Source organism: Bombina bombina, chromosome 5, assembly GCF_027579735.1.
Source record: "Bombina bombina isolate aBomBom1 chromosome 5, aBomBom1.pri, whole genome shotgun sequence".
NCBI lineage: Eukaryota > Metazoa > Chordata > Amphibia > Anura > Bombinatoridae > Bombina > Bombina bombina.
Window position 1 is genome coordinate 387723260 of NC_069503.1, and position 10742 is coordinate 387734001.

At 38.5% G+C, this 10742-nt stretch overlaps 1 protein-coding gene across 1 annotated transcript in view; it reads right to left on the reverse strand.

Moving 5' to 3' along the window:
* Nucleotides 1–9078, reverse strand: part of SGO1 (shugoshin 1) — a 143600-nt gene extending 134522 nt beyond the window's left edge. Inside the window, exon 1 of the mRNA XM_053714222.1 lies at nt 8965–9078. The gene's annotated coding sequence lies outside the window, so the exon portion shown is untranslated. The remainder of the gene's footprint in view (nt 1–8964) is intronic.
* Nucleotides 9079–10742: the final 1664 nt, after the last annotated feature.

Below are 10742 nucleotides of genomic sequence, written 5' to 3' on the forward strand. Positions count from 1 at the left end.
GGATAGTGGTACGCTTTGCTAAAGTAGAAATTGCTCCCTCCACCTTAGGGACCGTCTGCCATAAGTCCCGTGTGGTGGCGTCTATTGGAAACATTTTTCTAAAAATAGGAGGGGGGGGGGGGAAACTGCACACCGGGTCTGTCCCACTCCTTAGTAATAATTTCTGCAAACCTTTTAGGTATTGGAAAAACGTCAGTACACACCGGCACCGCGTAGTATTTATCCAGTCTACACAATATCTCTGGCACTGCAATTGTATCACAGTCATTCAGAGCAGCTAAAACCTCTCCAAGCAACTCCCGGAGGTTCTCAAGCTTAAATTTAAAAGTAGACATATCTGAATCAGGTTTCCCCGAGTCAGAGACGTCACCCACAGACTGAAGCTCTTCCTCAGCTTCTGCATATTGTGACGCAGTATCAGACATGGGCCTTAAAACATCTGCGCGCTCTGTATTACGTCTAACCCCAGAGCTATCGCGCTTTCCTCTGAATTCAGGCAGTCTGGTTAATACCGCTGACAGGGTATTATCCATGATTGCCGCCATGTCCTGCAAAGTAATCGCTATGGGCGTCTTTGATGTACTTGGCGCCATTTTAGCGTGAGTTCCTTGAGCGGGAGTCAAAGGGTCCGACACGTGGGGAGAGTTAGTCGTCATAACTTCCCCCTCGTCAGAATCCTCTGGTGATAATTCTTTTAAAGATAACAGCTGATCATTATTGTTTAAAGTGAAATCAACACATTTAGTACACATTCTCCTATGGGGTTCCACCATGGCATTTACACATAATGAACAAGGAGTTTCCTCTATGTCAGACATGTTTATACAGACTAGCAATGAGACTAGCAAGCTTGGAAAACACTTTAAATCAAGTTAACAAGCAATATAAAAAAACGTTACTGTGCCTTTAAGAGAAACAAATTTTGCCAAAATTTGAAATAACAGTGAAAAAAGGCAGTTAAACTAACGAAATTTTTACAGTGTATGTAACAAGTTAGCAGAGCATTGCACCCACTTGCAAATGGATGATTAACCCCTTAATACAAAAAACAGATTAACAAAACAAAAAATATCATAACAACTGCCACAGCCCCTACTTTTGAAGCCTTTTGAGCCCTTCAGAGATGTCCTATAGCATGCAGGGGACTGCTGAGGGAAGCTGAATGTCACAGTTTGTAATTTTAACTGCACCAACTGTAACATTTATACTATAACAGTGGAAAGCCTCAGGAAACTGTTTCTAGGCAAAAATAAAGCCAGCCATGTGGAAAAAACTAGGCCCCAATAAGTTTTATCACCAAAGCATATATAAAAACGATTAAACATGCCAGCAAACATTTTATATTGCACATTAATAAGAGTATATACCTCTGATAGCAAGCCTGATACTAGTCACTATTAAATCACTGTACTTAGGCTTTAACTTACATTAATCTGGTATCAGCAGCATTTTCTAGCAAATTCCATCCCTAGAAAAACTTAACTGCACATACCTTATTGCAGGATACCCTGCACGCCATTCTCCCTCTGAAGTTACCTCACTCCTCAGACATATGTGAGAACGGCAGTGGATCTTAGTTACTTCTGCTAAGATCATAGAAAAACGCAGGCAGATTCTTCTTCTAAATGCTGCCTGAGATAAAATAGTACACTCCGGTACCATTTAAAAACAATAAACTTTTGATTGAAGAAAAAACTAACTATATTTAACCACATTCCTCTAACTACCTCCAGCTATGTTGAGAGCTTGCAAGAGAATGACTGGATATGGCAGTTAGGGGAGGAGCTATATAGCAGCTCTGCTGTGGGTGATCCTCTTGCAACTTCCTGTTGGGAAGGAGAATATCCCACAAGTAATGGATGATCCGTGGACTGGATACACCTAACAAGAGAAAAATACCCCTGAAGAAGTTTGCTCGTTGTGCAAACGAAACGCGTAGGATGAATCCATTAACAGTTTTTTTGCAAGTGTATCCAGACTTATATGGAACTTTTCCTGTGGTGTAACGGTGCTTAAGTGAGAGACTAAAAGTTTTTTTGAACAGTGTTGCAACTCCAAGTTGTAAGTGCAATGTATGCTTAATTGCGCTGATATTAAATTTGTTTTTTTATACTACCTTGAATCGGTGGGCGCTGTGTTCCTTATATCTTTCAGCTGCTACTCTTTGTCGGGACCATGATACCCGGATTACACACTAAGCTGCAACTGACGAAAAGGGAAACACATTTTTTCTGAACTCTTTACTAAGTATCTGTGTAAGCACAATTGGTGTGTATATATTCTGCAAATATATATTTCTAGGGGGAATATAATTCCCCAGTATCTGTAATCTATCTATTAAGATCTAACATATTAATTAAATCAATTGAATAAGGGCAGTATATGTTAGGAGATACCAGGTCCTATTTATTTTTTTTTTTTTTTTAGGTTTATCTGATTGATAGTCATTAAGCAGTTATCGATTATCTACAGCCAATTGATTGCACATTGTGTACGACTGAGTATACGATTTGTATATCATTCATTTTGTAATCACTTTTGTATTGATATTTGATTCTGACCTAGTGTGCGCTAATATTTCATTTTTCTAACCACTTAATGCTGATGATACCCAAATGTATCTTTCCTCTCCTGATATCTCTCCCTCTTTACTCAATCAGATTTCCAACTGCCTCTCTGCAATTTCCACTTGGATGTCTTCACACTACCTTCAACTCAATCTGACCAAAACTAAACGGCTTCTTATTCCCCCCTATTCGAGACATCCAGTATCTGACATTTCTGATGGTTGGAGACTATTCTCAACACCTCACCCCAGGTCCACTGTCTTAGGGTTACACTTGACTCAGAACTCACATTCAACCTACATATACAAGCACTTACCAAATCCTGCCGTTCACACCTACGCAACATTTCCAGAATTTGTCCCTTCCTTACTCAAAAAAACTACAAAAATACTTATTTGTTCCCTCATTTTGTCACGCATTGCATTATTGCAATCTTCTTCTAAATGGCATTCCAAAACACTGCCTCTCCTCCCTCCAATCTATTATAAATGCTTCTGCTAGACTCATCCATCCAAGTTGCCGATCTACATCAGCTGCTCCGCCAGTCTCTACACTGGCTCCCCACACACTCCAGAATACAATTTAAAGTATCAACCCTAACTTACAAGCACTCAACAGTCTAACTCACAACTATATTTCCTCTCTCATGAAATATTCCCCATCCCATCCTCTTCGATCAACTTCTGACCGATGTCTCTCCACTCCTGTTATGTCTACGTTCCACTCCTGTCTCCAAGACTTTGCATGTGCTGCTCCTGTCCTCTGGAACTCTCTACCCCGCTCCATAAGACTCCAACTTGATCCCCAGATTATGGAAAACACGAGAGACACCCACTTTAGCCCAATGGGTCTCAGAAGTAAACCACACCATCTCACTTGAGAGAATGCACTACTGTTATCTAGGCAACCAAGACCTTATAACTAATATACTATTCTTATGGGAACAAAGGCTTTATAATAACATTTGAAAATGTAGTTACTCAGACTGAAATGACTAGAAATATGTATTGTATTAACTTATCTTGCTTTGTTCATCAGATCTATAGAGATATTCTGAAATGATACGATTATGATAGGATACCTTTACTCACATCCCATCCCAACCCCTCCTGTCTACCCTCCCCATCCCCATCTCCCTTAGCCCATCCTGTCCATTGATATGCATGTGCAATTATAGCTTTAATTTTGTTTATTCCTTTTTATTGTCCATTCCAGTAAACCCTTAGAAAAGATGGGTCATTGTCCGGACACTTTGTATATTTCTTGGAAACTGTTTATCTGTGGCATTGATTATATGTTGCTCTATTGCAAAACCAATGTACCCAATAAAAAAATATTTAAACAAAAAAGACTGTCTCCAACATTGTGTAGCTTCAGACGCTCCTTGAAAACCCACCTATTAAGAGAGGCTTACCATCTCTCCTCCATCTCTCATCCTAACCAAACTAATACATGAACTGCCTGACTCACTGCTGCAACTACAACCGATGTGACAAGCTACCCCAACCTTATGTCTCTGCACCTAAACCTGTAGACTGTGAGCTCTCCGGAGCAGGGCCCTCTTCCTCCTGTACTAGATGTATTCAGTTTTGTTATGTTTTGTATTTTATCACAAATCCTTGTCATTGTATACCCCTATCATTGTACCCAGCGCTACGGAATTTGACGGCGCTATACAAATAAATAATAATAAATAATAACACGAAAACAAAGAAATTTGATAATAGAAGTACATTGGAAAGTTGTTTAAAATTGTATGTTCTATCTGAATAATGAAAGAAACAAATTTGAGTTTTGTCCCTTTAAAAAAAACTTGTTTTAAATTAAAGGAACATGAAACCTAATTTTTTTTCTTCAGTGATTCAGATAGAGCAGGGTTCTTCAAACCACAGGTCGGGACTCGGGACCCATTACTGGGTCACAACTTGTGTGTGTGTTTTAAGAGAGTGTGGGTGGTGTGTTGTATGAGAGTCTCTGTGTGGTGTGTATGATATTACCTTTTGCAACACTTTCAAGTTTAACTACAATTAGGAATCAAGTATGTACACATTTTAGTCACTATCCAAAAAATGGAAGCTATATTGTATATATTACTTTAGAAATTTTCAGACAAAGCATAAAAATAGGGTTGTGACTGTATGTGGTATCATTGCACTGGGTCTTGGGGAAAAAAGTTTGAAGAACCCTGAGATAGAGCACACAATTTTAAATAAATTTTCAATTTACTTCTGTAATCAAATTTGCTTTCATTTCTTGGTATCCTTTGTTGAAGGAGGAGCAATACTCTACTGGGAGCTAGCCGTACACAACAGATGAGAAAATGACAAGAGGCATATATGTGCAGCCACCAAAACAGCAGCCAGCTTCCAGTGGGGAATTGCTGCTTCGGAACCTACCAATGTATATTTTTCAACAAAGGATGTCAAGAAAACAAAGCAAATTGGATAATGGGAGTAATTTGGAAAGTTCTTTAAAATGGTAAGCGCTTTCTGAATCATGAAAAAAATTATTTTACGATTCAGATATATGATTTACAATTTACTTTTATTATCTAATTTGCCTCATACTCTTGGTATCTTTTGTTGAAGAAACTGCAACGCACCACTGGGAATTAGCTGGCAAAAAACAAAACAAAAAAAAAATATTGGATGAGCCAATAACCGCAGGAATTTATGCACAGCCACCAATCAGCAACTCTTGAGATTACCCAAGTATCCTTTTAAACAAAGGATAACAAGTGAACAAAACAAATTAGATAATAGAAGTTTAAAAACAGATGCACTATCTGAATCATGAAAGAAATAAAGTTAGGTTTCATGTCTCTTTAATTTTTACTTTCCTGTCCTTTAAAGGGTCAAGTCAAAATTAACCCTTCACGATTCAGATAGCACACAATTTCAAACAACTTTCCAATTCACTTCCATTACCTAATGTGTACAATCTTTTTATATGCTCACTTTCTGAGGCGCCAGCTCCTATTGAGCATGTGCAAGATTCAAAGGCTATATGTATTTTGTGATTGGCTGTCATATGAAGCATTAGGAAGGGAAATGTAACTAATCTACTACTTATTTGATATTCAAACAGTATTTAGCATTGTCTTCTTCTTATTGTGCATTTATTGATTAAGCAATACAACTATACTTAAAGGGACAGTACACTGTAAAATTGTTTTTATATTAATGTATATTCAATGACTTGTTATACCAGCTGCAGGGTATAAAATGTATGAGAAATTGCATTTTCATGTTTATTTGTGTATATGAAGTAACTAGTTTTGTACTTTTAAACCACTGCCTATTACAAGGGGTTGAGCTTCAGGTAATACATCATTTCTCATTATGTTATCACTTTTTGTACACACTTGCTTCCTTATCTTATATTTGTATGGAAAAGTAAAGCTCAATACATAGAGAGAACAATGGAAAATTATCATTACTTAAAGGGACACTGTACCCAATTTTTTTTCTTTTATAATTCAGAAAGAGCATGCAATTTTAAGCAACTTTCTAATTTACTCCTATTATCATTATTTGAAAAAGAAGGCATCTAAGCTTTTTTTTGGTTTCAGTACTCTGGACAGCACTTTTTTATTGGTGGATGAATTTATCCACCAATCAGCAAGGACAACCCAGGTTGTTCACCAAAAATGGGCCGGCATCTAAACTTACATTCTTGCATTTCAAATAAAGATACCAAGAGAATGAAGAAAATTTGATAATAGGAGTAAATTAGAAAGTTGCTTAAAATTTCATGCTCAATGTGAATCACGAAAGAAAATTTTTGGGTACAGTGTCCCTTTAACTATCCTGCACCCCACTGTGAGTTTAATTTCTTCTGCTGGCTGTGTTTACTTAGGCTATAGCTGAGACTCCAGTATAAAAACTTTCAGTATAGGTTGGGAAACCACAAGCTGAATCAGCTATTTCAAAGGCCAAAATAGGGGCAAAGGAGCTACTTGTAAACAATGTAATACACTCCAGCAGGTAAAATGGATAATTGGGAACACTTTAAATGGGAGAACATTTTTGGGTGAACTGTCCCTTTAATGTTCCTTTAAAGGGACACTAAACCCACATTTTTTCTTTAATGATTCAGATAGAGCATGCAATGTAAGCATTTTTCTAATTTACTCCTATTATCAATTTTTCTTTGTTCTCTTGCTATCTTTAATGGGCTGGCTTCTAAGCTTTAAATCCCTGGTTTTTTTAAATAAAGATAGCAAAAGAACGAAAAAGATTAAAGCAGGAGTAAATTAGAAAGTTGCTTAAAGTGAAAGTCAACCATAGCCTTTTTGAAACGCTAGGGTTGACTGTTGAAACAAATAAAGGGCACTTTTATTCATCGAGTATAAGATACTTCATGCAGAAAGTGCCTTTATTTGTTTCAACAATTCGCCGTTCTAAGCTGCTACAGCAGCCCACGGCAAAAAAATATTTTGCTAAGAGATGACGTTTTCACCTCTTAGCAAATAGCCGTGCGGTAAATCCGGCTCCCATGGACGCCAAACCGGATTTAAAGTGAATGTAAATTTTGATGCTAAAGTGCCCGGTTTTTAAAACTTTGACTAAAAACAGGGGCACTTTAATTCATCAATATTTTCATTTCACTCCTGTTGTGACAAAAAACCTTACCTTTTAATCTTCACAGCAGCTCCAGCTTCCTCCACCTGTTTCAAAGCCTCTTCCTGGGTCTAAAATGAGGTATCTGGCTTCCTCCAATCACAGCAGTGAATCAGACACTGAATCCCCCGGGGGGGAATCTGTGATTGGAGGATGACCTATCAATCATTTCTGACATCAGACATGGCTTGTGAGACCGGAGGAAGCTTGAGCTGCTGTGAAGTTTAAAAGGTAAGTTTTTTGTCACAACAGGAGTGAAATGTAAATTTTGATGAATTAAAGTGCCCCTGTTTTTAATCAAAGTTTTAAAAACCGGGCACTTAAACATCAAAATTTACATTCACTTTAAGAAAATGTCACCTTTTTGCAAAAAAATGTTTTGGCCGTGGGCTGCTGTATCAGCTAAGAACGGCGAACGGTTAAAACTAATAAAGGCACTTTCTGCATGAAGTATCTTATACTCGATGAATAAAAGTGCCCTTTATTTGTTTCAACAGTCAATCCTAGCGTTTCAAAAACGCTATGGTTAACTTTCACTTTAAAATGGCATGTACTATCTGAATCATTAAATTTTGGGTTTAGTATCCCTTTAAGTAAGGACGTCCATATATATATATATATATATATATATATATATATATATATATATATATATATATATATATATATATATATATATATATATATTTTGGTGGTGGTGTGGAAGGGGGAACTGTGTTTCAAGGGATATTATTAAAAGTTAATTTATTAAAGCTGTTTTTTTTTTTTCCTTCTACCCCCCCCCCCCCCCAAAAAAAAGTCCTCCTGTGCTGGAAAGAACAGAGAAAATATTTTTGATGCTTGTGGAACCTTTCATTGACCACCAATAGAACTGTGGCAGTTTTATCAGCCACCACTTGGGCAAAAGACATGTAATTCATATTATTCTTTTTCCCTTTCAATAGCTTTATCAATACAAACAAATATATTGTTAACACTATGAAATGGCCCCCTTTCCTTATTTCCTATACATGAGACCTATTATATTTTGACTTTCAGCTGACACTACCTGTTTTGCAAAAAACATTTTTGTATAATGAATGAAAGCATGTAATGTTTGTTGCTTTAAAATCAGAAAATACAAACTATCTTGAGAGTGACAAACTCAAGCTGTATCGTTGAGCCTGCAACGTTCACTTTAGTAGCGCAAGCTCGGGTTAAAAACATGAAAATATCACTTTGCATTTTAAATTTCTGGAAATACTACTGGGTTCTCCCTTCAAGAGAAAAACGTCAAAACGTGATCTCTATATGCGGATTTACTTCCTAGTATGCAGTAATGCATTATCCCAAAACAGTGCCAACCTATAAATAAATGAATGTATAGGATTATCGGGTTTGTCAACATCTGAGTGACTTGTTAGCAAATCGTTTTGTATACTATATTATAATACAATTTCCCTGTCTCAAAATAATTAGCAAATTGAATCTTAGCCTACATTTTAAAACGTTGGTTTTATGATAAGCTACTTAACCTTTATCATTTTAGATTTAGAATGATTAAGATTTAAAGCAAGTAATTCCACGATTCACATTGTTTACTTATTTTTAAATGATATTATGCACAGTCTATGACGTATGCAGCACTGCACAGCTGTTTTCAGGCTCTTGCTTTATTTACAGCAAGCGACTTAGAACGGGAAACTGGCACGAGCCTCTTTCCTCTCCAACGGTTAATTCGCAAATGCCAGCGAGGAAGTTCTGTCCCTATAAACAGATCGGTAAATTCTACTTACCTTAATGTGTAGGACTAAAAGCGATTCAGTTTCAATTCTATTAATCAATCCAAGGTTAGGACAAGAACTATTCAGAATAAACAAACGCACTACAAAATCAGTTTGAAATTACAGCGCCGGATGCTGATTGGTCGTGTTGAACTGTGACCTAAAAACGTATTAACAAAAGAGCCGGAAGTCGGCCATTTTTGTCAAGGGCAAAAGTCGTTTTTACCACGTTTGTTATGGGCCAGAGTTACTAGCGAAGGAAAAAAAAAAGTAAAATTGTACTGATTGACAGAAGCATGGATTTAGTACTCCGATTCGTTTAAACTTTTACATTAATTTATTCATATTTCCAAAATATTCTTTTGAAAAGTTCTTTTAAAAGATCATTACTCGTAAAAAAAACAAAAAAAAACGTCTTTGTTGTTTGTTTTTTCTTGAAGGAATACAGCTATCCCTGCTGTGAAGTTCATTTTTTGGGCTAGATTTATCAAGGTCTAGGGGAATCCTACTTTGTATTATCCTCCAAGTTCTCTACAGCTCTCCCTTGGAGTATAGACTCACTGTAGGGTTGCCAGCTGGCAGCTGTGCTCCATTAAAATACCGGATGAGAAGTACCTGGTTCACACAATGGGGCCGATTTATCATGGCCCAAATAGATCTGTTTCTGCGCAAGCCTTCAGGCTTACAGGAAACAGGAGTTAAGAAGCAGCGGTCTTAAGACTGCTGCTCCTTAACTCGTATGCCGCCTTTGAGACTAGGGTTGCCACCTCAGCCATGCATATGTGCCAACTGTCCCGTTTTTTCCGGGACAGTCACGGAATTTGGGGCCCAGTCCTGGCCATTTAAATGTCCTGGACTGTCCCGGGTAGGGTTGCCACCCGTCCCTTAAAATACAGAGCACTTATAAGTTACACATGCTGCAGGGTGTGCAGGGAGGAATATGAATACTGCTGTCCAGAAACACAATACATGTTCCTCCCTGCACACCCTGCAGCATGTGTAACTCATAAGTATCCAGGAAAACATGGCTGAGGTGACAACCCTAGTCCCAGGGATTCTCCTCCGAGTCCTTTAGTTGGCAACTATGAAAATGCAAAACAGTTTTATCTGAATTTAACATAAGATATACAAAGCTGTGATTGCGTATAGTCAGCCTTTCTCATTCCTGTAAATCTGTGAACTTCCCTACACTGGCTAGTATCAGAACGATTGAAGAATCCCTCAACTTCTCGTCCCAGTCTCACACACTCCCCAGGGCTGGGCGTCACTAATGTGGGAGCATGTTTGGGACCTGCTGCCTTTGATTAGACAGTTCCAAGTGGGGAAGGGAAAAACAACCTGTTGAACAGAAACCTTTGGAGGTGGGCGGAGCTGTCGTTTTTTTCTGAATCCCATAGCGTGTTTTAGACTTAGTCTCAGGGCGAGGACAGGAGTAACCGGGTCTGTCAGTGGCTGTTTAGGGGAATCCTCACAACCGCTCTTTGGGCTGTCCCGTGATGGCGTTGTGTGCCAGGTTGTGTGGCGTGGGGCAGTCCGGAGGATATGCGGGAGGAGGCAGCAGCAGAGGGGTACAGGGAGCGAGCCGGACACCATTCTGGAGATGGAGGAGGATGAAGTACGGATCGAGGCTGGGGTGACCTCCGTTTGACAGGTACCGCAGGGACCACGTTCACTGCTCCAGCTTCCACCTGAGATCTTGGTGGAGATCGTCTCTTCACTGCCGAGAACCAACCTGCCTAAGCTGGCCAGGGTGAGTCTGCAAGAAGTTCTGCCATATCCTCACTACTGAC